Source organism: Austrofundulus limnaeus, unplaced genomic scaffold, assembly GCF_001266775.1.
Source record: "Austrofundulus limnaeus strain Quisiro unplaced genomic scaffold, Austrofundulus_limnaeus-1.0 Scaffold30, whole genome shotgun sequence".
Classification (NCBI taxonomy): domain Eukaryota; kingdom Metazoa; phylum Chordata; class Actinopteri; order Cyprinodontiformes; family Rivulidae; genus Austrofundulus; species Austrofundulus limnaeus.
Genome location: NW_013952432.1, coordinates 2,887,585 through 2,896,623, shown reverse-complemented (window position 1 = coordinate 2,896,623; position 9,039 = coordinate 2,887,585).

The window sequence follows — 9,039 nt, the reverse complement described above, 5'->3', positions numbered from 1 at the left end:
CGCTACAGGACGGAGCGCTTTCGTAGGTCATTCATTCCAACTGCAGTTAGACTGTGTAACACATCATGATGTTTTCAGTCACTTGGACAATTCACCTGCACTGCCATCACTAATATGCACATACATATACATTCATTTTTGTACTGAAATTTACAGTGTATATGTTTAATATATTAAACAAAAAGTTCAATCCCACCATTATTTTTATTTTATTTTTTTATTTTATTTTTCTGGTGGGGGGTCACATGCACCCACCAGCGGAGTTTATCTAATATTTTTTCCAAAAGCCACACATAAATACCCGCCTTTTAGTCCAACATTATGTACAGTTTTAATTTTATTTTTACTTTTCTTTCTTTTGTTTTTCTGATTAAACTTGTTTTCCACCTTATAACTGAGAATAACACTCAGGTGGGGAAGAGGACAGCTGTGTTCTCTGTGTAATCTCTGTCTTCAGTTCATCTCAGACCCCTAGTGGCAACTCTTAACCACTTAAGAGTCCTCTGGAGCAGTCTTAACTTTTCGGGAGAGTAAGAGTGATTCTTAGACTTAAGAATTTTGATAACTGGCACTTACACTTAAGTCTGAGAGTAGGAGAAAATCTAAGAAATTTTCAGCACTTAAGTCTAAAAATCCACTCTAAGAAGTTTGATAAATAYGGGCCCAGGTCCCAGCTCGCAAAAGGCTAAAGTCTGAGTGCCGAAAGCACGGCAATCCTTCATATTGTTCAGGCGGCCAGGACATGGCCTGAATAGCCACCAACGCTGTTTTGTAGAAACACCAGGAGACCACCATGCCAATCTGTAGAATCCAGTGATCAGAATCCAAAAATATACCCAGCTAGTTGAATAGAGCAGAACAGAGGTCCCACCTTTGACATGTCCTCCCATGGAAAAAAAAGTTGTTCCAAAAAATTTTAAGAGACCAGCTAACCAAATCCATAAAAATAAATCCATAATTTTTGGTTTTGGATGAAAACGTAGAGTAGGCTCCGAGCAGCAAAGCAGGGAACGATAAGGGAAGGCAGGAGAGAGGGAAAAAGTGTCTTACTCCTCCGAGAGCAGAAAAAAAAGAAATCACTCTCACTTACAAAAGATTTAAGGGTTCCTGTATGAATAAAAGTAACTTCTAGCTACTGCCTTGCAAATTTTAGCTTTTACACTTTTCAGCTACATTGAATACAACAGTGAAATAAGAAAGAATAAATCAGCTTTGTTTTCTTTTTGTAGAGTCAGTTTTAATGTACGCAGAACATCAATGACTTTTCTCTGATGACTGCTCTTTACAAAGAATAGAGGAATAGTGTAAACTATTGCTTGCATTAAACCAAATACATAGCGGTCAGGCACACTTGCCTTGCAAAACATAACGGTCGTGAAGCAGCGGTGCTCTAAATGCAACCTTTGCATTCACTTATGCAACATTTATGAGCATTCCTTGTTTTTCTAACATATGGTGCTCGACTGGAGCTCCTATCACTATGCCACCGCACCCTCAAAAACACTCAGTATAAAGTTAACATCAATGGGCTGTTATAGGTGATGAAGGGAAATCAGTCCTCCAAAAACAGAACAGGAAAATAAAGTGATGTCTGAGCAAGTTTAATCTGATAAATATATGGAAAATGTGGTGGATCTAATACKTTTTAGTATTTTTAGTTTTTTTGTTCTGACTTTAATCATTCTGTCTGCAGATAAACAGCATGTCATGAAAACCTAAGTCATTAAAGGATGTCATGAATTACTTGTTTAAACATAAAAGTATTAGATCCACCACAGAAAATAAAGAAAGAAATCAGGCAATAGGCAGAGCTGAAGTTGAGTTATGTTTAATATGGAGCATGAGATCCAGGATTCATTCATTGTTACAAACATAGTTTTCATAAAATACAGGAGTTCTGGGCCTGTATTTATCAAACTTCTTAGAAGTACTCTTAAGAATGCTGCTAAGAGTGGACCTAAGTGTAAAAAAATACTTAGTTAAAAGCTGAGAGTAAAAGTCAGTTATCAAGCATCTCAGTCTTACTTTAAGCAAAGTGTAGGAGTAATTCTTAAGTGTCAGTCTTAGAGCTGATTTGCGACACCTGGCTGTGCCGCAAAGCTGATCCTGGATGATGTCGTTAGGAAAAACCCCGGCATGGACCAATCACTGCCTCGGATTTCATGTTCCAGAATATTGTAGGAGAAATGTCAAGATAAGACTGTGAAAATACTAAGATAAGTTCACTTTCAACACACTAATGTTGTCACCTTGTACTGATTGTCTTTAAATTACATAAAATGTCCTCATTTTCATCAGAAGCACAGATGCAAATCTCAGATTTTTTTAATCAAAAACTCAGCAGCTTTAAAGTTTTTTATGTCTCAGAGCCTGAAGTAATGTTGAGCTGCTCCCTCCTCTTCCCCACTGTCTGCAGACAACACCGGCTTCACACAGACACACACACACACACACACATGCCCACACAACCCTGCTGCGTCATTAACAGCTTGGTCTGAGAGGTAATTGTAATAACAACAATAATAAAAAAGTATTAAAAAGTTAAACCTGGGTTGCATATAAAATGGACTGTACTTATTTAACGCCTTTCTATCCATCCAGGACACTCAGAGTGCTTCACACATTCACCCATTCACATTCACACACTGATGATGGCAAACCACAATTGTAACCACAGCTGCCCTGGGGCACACTGACAGAAGGGAGGCTGCCTTACACAGGCGCCACGGACCCTCTGACCACCATCAGTGGGCAAGGCGGGTAAGGTGTCTTGCCCAAGGACACAACGACTGAGTTGACTGGACAGGGAATGAACCGGCGACCTTCTGGTTCCAGGACGACTCCCCTAACCACTCTACCACAGCCGCCCCAAAATTTAAATTCCACCAGGARGACATTTAACTCAATTTACCCCTAATTATTCCTCTTAGAGTCTCTAAAGAATGCTGCTATTRTTGTCATCCACTGTAAGATAYTGACTACTCATAACATCTCAGCAGAATCTACTTTAACAAAACTATCCTTTTAATCAATGTGCTTCCGCAGATGAAAAAAAAATGTCTGAAAATGCCCAAATTTAATGCTTCAGGAGAGAAGTGGTCAAAGCAGTGGGTCTGTTCTGTTTACATTACGCTAAAACATTTCCAACGGGAGGATTTTGTTCATGATAGAAAGCAATTTAAAGTTTTTCGCTATTTGAGGCAAAAAGGYGCGAACACTGGCCTGCAAGGACTGTGGTGTGAGACTAGATAATGAGATGATGCAAGGCTGGTTTATGAAGTTTTAAATTTGTTATATCTAAGCCCTTTCTTCTTCCTCGCGCTTTCCGAATCTTTCAATCACGCCGAACACCGAGAGAGTGAACACATTTATCATTAGAATGTAATTCCCCATTTCATTGTAGTCTCTGTAGCTCAGCTGTATCACTGATGGGGTCTATCTCTCACGCTAAAATAACCGAATTACGGACACGGTGAAGAAGAGACTATGGATTCCACCATTATCGCCATGGCAACATGAGCTGGGAGTGCGAGGTGCCGGTTTGATATTGCAGTCTTGTTAAAAGGATGGGAGTTCAGACCATTGTGTCCCCCCCAAAAATGGGGAAGTTATTGCCGCTCATTGTGTGTACGCCTGTGAGAGAGATAATCAGTATGATGAGATGTGGCTTTTCAAATAAATTGATTCCAGCAACCAAAAAAGAAAAAAAAAACATTTTTTTTTATAGAATTCCAACCCTGACGTGTGCCATCTCTGCTAAAATCCCCCCAAAACACACAAAAAATTCAGGTGATGTTTTGCGAAACACTGTGTGCCATTGTCTTGCAAGCTACCAAATTTTAAGCAGTATTACTTTCTTTTACTTTTATAGCACACCATTACTGAAGAAAAAGAGAAAAAAACAACTTATTWTATGTTTTTGCAGACCTTGCCTTTTCACTCACTGCAATGAAACGTTTCTTCTAAAACCAACTTCTTGTTGTTTTGCAAACACGGATGTCAGGGACTTTTCTGTGAAGCTTTGAAGCTTTTTGTTTGTGGGCAGGTGTTTGTAAAGGATCTGAGAAAAATTTCAAGACCTTGCAACATAAAATTTTTTTGTTCAAAATAAAAATTGTGGGAATGTGGTATTATAAATAAAAAGTAAAATAACACATAAGTCTGAAAAATAGTTTGTGTGACTTAATACATATAAGTCATATCAGCTGCATTTTTATTTAAGCTGTTTTTTTTTGTTTCTTATCAGGAGAAGCTATTTGGAGCTTTTTCTGTATTATCATTCTCCAACGTATTTTCTGGGAAAATAACCCAAGATTTTTGCTTACAAAAGCTGCAAATTAAAGTCTAACATTTCTTGAAATAATGCAGTTTGTTTGGCCAGTTTCATTCAAATCTGTCCAGTGGTTCATGAAATATTTCATAAACAGTCAAATAAGGTTGAATCCAGAGGCGGTTCTAGGGGCGGGGCCACAGGGGCATTGGCCCCAGCTGAAATCTGATTGGCCCCTGAAGTGCCCCTGTCCTTTCACCATACATGTCAACGTCTTCGGATGTTTACCTGTATAAAAAGTCTCAAAAATCTGTAAATTTTGCAAAAAATCTGTACAACTCGCACCCGCGGGGGGTCTGTCGGCTGTGGACACAAGAGCGCCTGCTGCAAAGCAGGAGGAAAGGAGAGCGGAAAAAGTTCAAAACTTATTTCTAGTGGCAGAACAGGTTGGAAGATAGTTGTTTGATGTTATTATTATTATTTTTAAATCATCCAGCAGGCTCTGACATGTTAGATAAATTTGAAAATAAGGTTTTGAAAAAATCCGTAAGACTTGAAAAAAATCTGTGAGATTGCTCTATACATCCGTATACCTGCAAAATGGCGTAAAATCCTTATAGCTTACGGACAATGCCACTCATCTGTCCTTTGCCTGATATTGTGATGGTAGATGCAATTCCATGTCCAAACACTAGAGGCACTAACGAGTCAACTAGGAATGTCCAGAGTGAATCAATCTTGCAGAATTCTTTTAAGATAATCTGAACAATCTTGCAGAAAAGGTCTTTCGACTGACAAATGATGGCTGCATTTTCTCATATGCTGTGTGTTTGAGAGCATTTTATCTACGTACAGTAAACTTACATGTAAAATTGCTGAGGATAATTTACTGTTCAAGCTTTCTTTTAAATTACATTACATTACAAGTGTTTGAACATATGACCGGTAAAATGTATACACCTTACCAAAACAAGGGATTTAAATGCAAGGATGCTGAACAAATACATGGCCTCTCTATGAGTATTGTGGCCCCTTGATGGCCCCTTACTCAGAAAAATCCTGATCAACAATTAATGCCAAATGTTTCAAACAAAGATACAACAAAATGTTCAGCCATTCATCCATGGTGTAGGGTTCCCCAAAGGGGAAATAAACATTTTCACTTGTCTTTGACTCTAGTTTTTAAAAGAAAAAAATCCTTTCTTAAAAGATTTATTTTCTTTTCTTTAATAAACAAAATAATAATGCTCTTTATGTTTTTGATTTATATTCTCTTTTTAACTACAAGTTATTATCATTCTTTAAATCAAAGTTGTCAATCGAATTAATCTTTTGCATTATTTTCAGAAAAAATGAAAAAAGCACAACATGAGAAATGGTTGAAATACCCCTTTACCTGTTTTACACAAATGCTTGTTTCATCAACTGTGGTCTTACAGTAGAGTGATTAAGTGTTTTTCTTTTTATTCTTCTCTCTTCTGGGAGAGTTCCAAGGCCAGACGAGAGACRTAGTCCTGGGTCTTTTGCTGATGGTGCAATGAATTCTGGGTTATCCTCGGCCAGAAAAGACACTCTGATGCAGCCTTCCTCTTGTGATGTTGTGGGTCACATWCGCAGGACATATGAGAAGGAGCCCACGAATTGGGACAGCGRTGACGTAAGCAGCYGACAAATGCGCATGCAAGAGCATACTCCTCTGAACTGAGATGCACCCAGAGCTTCAGGGAGGAGCTTTGTACAAMTTGGCGGTGCTTTGTACCAGCAAGTGTTTAGGAAGCTCCACATGCCTACCRCAGGAGATTCAAGGATTTCTCAACCATGGATGAATGAGTCAAAGCAACACTCTGAGTATGTTTATGATGAGGAAATGACTTTATAAAATGATATAAAGCTCAAAAAAGTCAAATATGAATACCCCCCTTAAAACTATGAAGTAAACAAATAAAGTCTGGAGAGAAATGTTGCATTTTTGTCTGATTTGTTTCATTACAGCCAACTTTCACAGTACACTGAGCTGTTTGTTCATTTTTGAAATCCATTTCTGAGAGCCCATACACAACCTTTATGACAGAAAATGATACTCCCTTTACATGTCTCTGCTGCTTTGCAGTAAACCCTGCAAGTGCAATCAGAATGAAAACATACTGCGAAAATGAATTAGAGCAACAGTACATGTCTTTAATGTAAAACACCAATACACGAAAGCATGTTAGATACTGTGTGTAAATGTAAAAAAATATATAAAGCAAAGTGACACAGTTTGACATTTTTAAGCAATATTTGGAGAATGCTTAATCACTTTTTCTTTTGCTCAGGAATAAACAAAAGTCATCACTTTCATATCTTTCCAGTAAATGTCAAGTAAACACCAGTGAATGGTCTCTCGATTTAAAGGTGAAAATTCTGGCAGGAAATCGCAGTCAGAGCCACTGGATTGTTCAGCACAGTCYTACACCAGGATCAGAATCTAATTTAGAGCATTTTAGCAGCTTGTGAGGGTTTTTATCTCAGGGGGGACCCGTCTTAATTCTGAAAGTAGAACAAATGAACACGGGGTGGATTTCTCAAAGTTTAAAATGATGCTTTTTGTCATTTCTCTATTAAAATGTATATTAGAAAAAACAAAACAAATCAGAGATATTTTTTGTTCCCCTCACTCCTTTGTAATTTAGGTTATCTTGGTCCTAACAGATTGGAGTACAATTTCTTTTGTCACTAAAAGAGCTGTAGACATCTCAGATCAGCTGATCTCCTTTACACAGAACAATGCGCCTCTTACAGTTGTTTTTCCTGTGATGTTGTGGAAGCTCTCCGCTGGTGATGAGGGCAAGGAAGGGGAGGGGAGAGTGATATTCATCTAACAGGAGCTGGAAGCTGTGCGGCTGCATTGACTGAGCAGCTCAGGAGGCTTCGTTCTACATACAAATGATGCATGAACTGGAACACAATGTTTGGAATCCAAGTGAGAGCTGAACTATTTGACTGGATTTATGAGAAACACAGACGTTCATAAACAACAATGGAAGCTAATGTGCATTTACTAAAATTAGATTCAAAYATGCTGAATGGATGAAGCACCTCTTAAATGGCCTAACATTAAAATCAATGCCTTTGCTTACCTAAATTCTTCAAAAATGTTTCCACCAATGGCCCATTTGTATTGTAATAAATGAAAATCCAATCATAAGTGGCCATTACACAAAACAAACACATCAGCATCAATTATGCAAAAACACAAGGTCTCATATTACCCACAGTGTGGAAACATTGTGTCGTTAGATGAGAAAGAAYCAGAGATATGCCTCCAACAGCCCTAACTTTTCTTCAGGGTGTAAGTGAGCATCTAAATGAGCACATTCTAGCTGCAAATGGTGTCCCAGACTTAAGTTATTTGCAGCGAATATAATACCCATTAAAGATTCATTAGTAAACCACCGCACCGGGCGCATTCTTTTTATTCTGATTGGTTCAAGGGAAACACTGGCTCACATAAAAAATGACTCAAATGGTTTTCTTTGGGTGCTTGCAATTAAGTCTGAATCAGTGAGCGCTGGAAACCAGGGAGGTTTAAGAAACAAAAAATGCCACTTCAAAGGCGAGTTGTCATATAGGAGCTGATGAAACTGCAAAGCAAGGAAACAGTTTTTACTTATAGAGAAGCAAAGCTGCATATTGTTTACTTTTTAAAGCGGCGTTCTGGTTGGTTTTGGAAAATGATTAGTCTGAACAGTAAATATAGTAATATCAAAAAGTGGTAAATGACTGGTTTCTGTTATATACTGAATATAATAAGACAGTTGGAGTTAGGGTTTGTTTTTATTATATAATTCGTTTGGTTTTGCATGACCTTGTTCTGCTCTTAGTATCTAGGTATTTTGTGGTATTTTGTAGATTTTTTTTTGTTCGTTCCATTTTTTTTCAGCATTATTGTTTTCCTGGTTTGTCCGTCAGTTTGTTTTTGTTGTTTTTTTCATGCAGTAGTGTCAATCAACTCCGTGGTCCAGGTCAAAACCAAACATTTTAATTACTCCTTCTTTATGAAGGTTGTAAACATGAGGAACAAGAACTGTGTGCACAAAGAAAGATAGTCCTTTGAGAAACCATTATTATTTCATTGCATTTTACTTATTTAATCCCTTGAGCTGCTAGTGAGGCTAAACAGAGCATTWTGGCTATAATTTTACACAACTAGATTTGCATATCTGTCTGAAAAATATCAACATTTGCTTTGAATGTATTTTACCACATAAAAACATCTGATGTGCATCACAGTCTGGGGATTCATTTCATCCTGTTGCTACCTTTTATTGTTTGGTAGAGAGGGGTACCTTTTCATTTGATCATTTTACATCAGTGTCAAAATGCACACTGAAACAAATTATCCTCCATCAAATGCATTTGCAGGATAGTGGCTGGACCAAGAGACTCCCATTCTGACAGCCTGCAGGTCTGGGTTATTGCAGAAAAGTGGAAATTTTCTTTAGTGGGCCGATAGAATTTCTCAAAGGTGACTCAGAAGAGCTTTGGTGTCAAGAATTCCTACATTTCCCTGAACCGTTTACTGTTGATGGACTTACCTTTTAAAGAATTTACTCTTCTCATATTTCTTCTCCAAAAAATAATAATAATAATAAAAAAAACAGAAAAACAAAGCAGAGGAAACATCATCTAACAGATGCTTATCACATACAGTTCGAAATTATTTTTCAGCTGTGCCAATAAATTCTAGGTGATTGAAAAACAGATGTGCATGCTATTCCCATCATGTA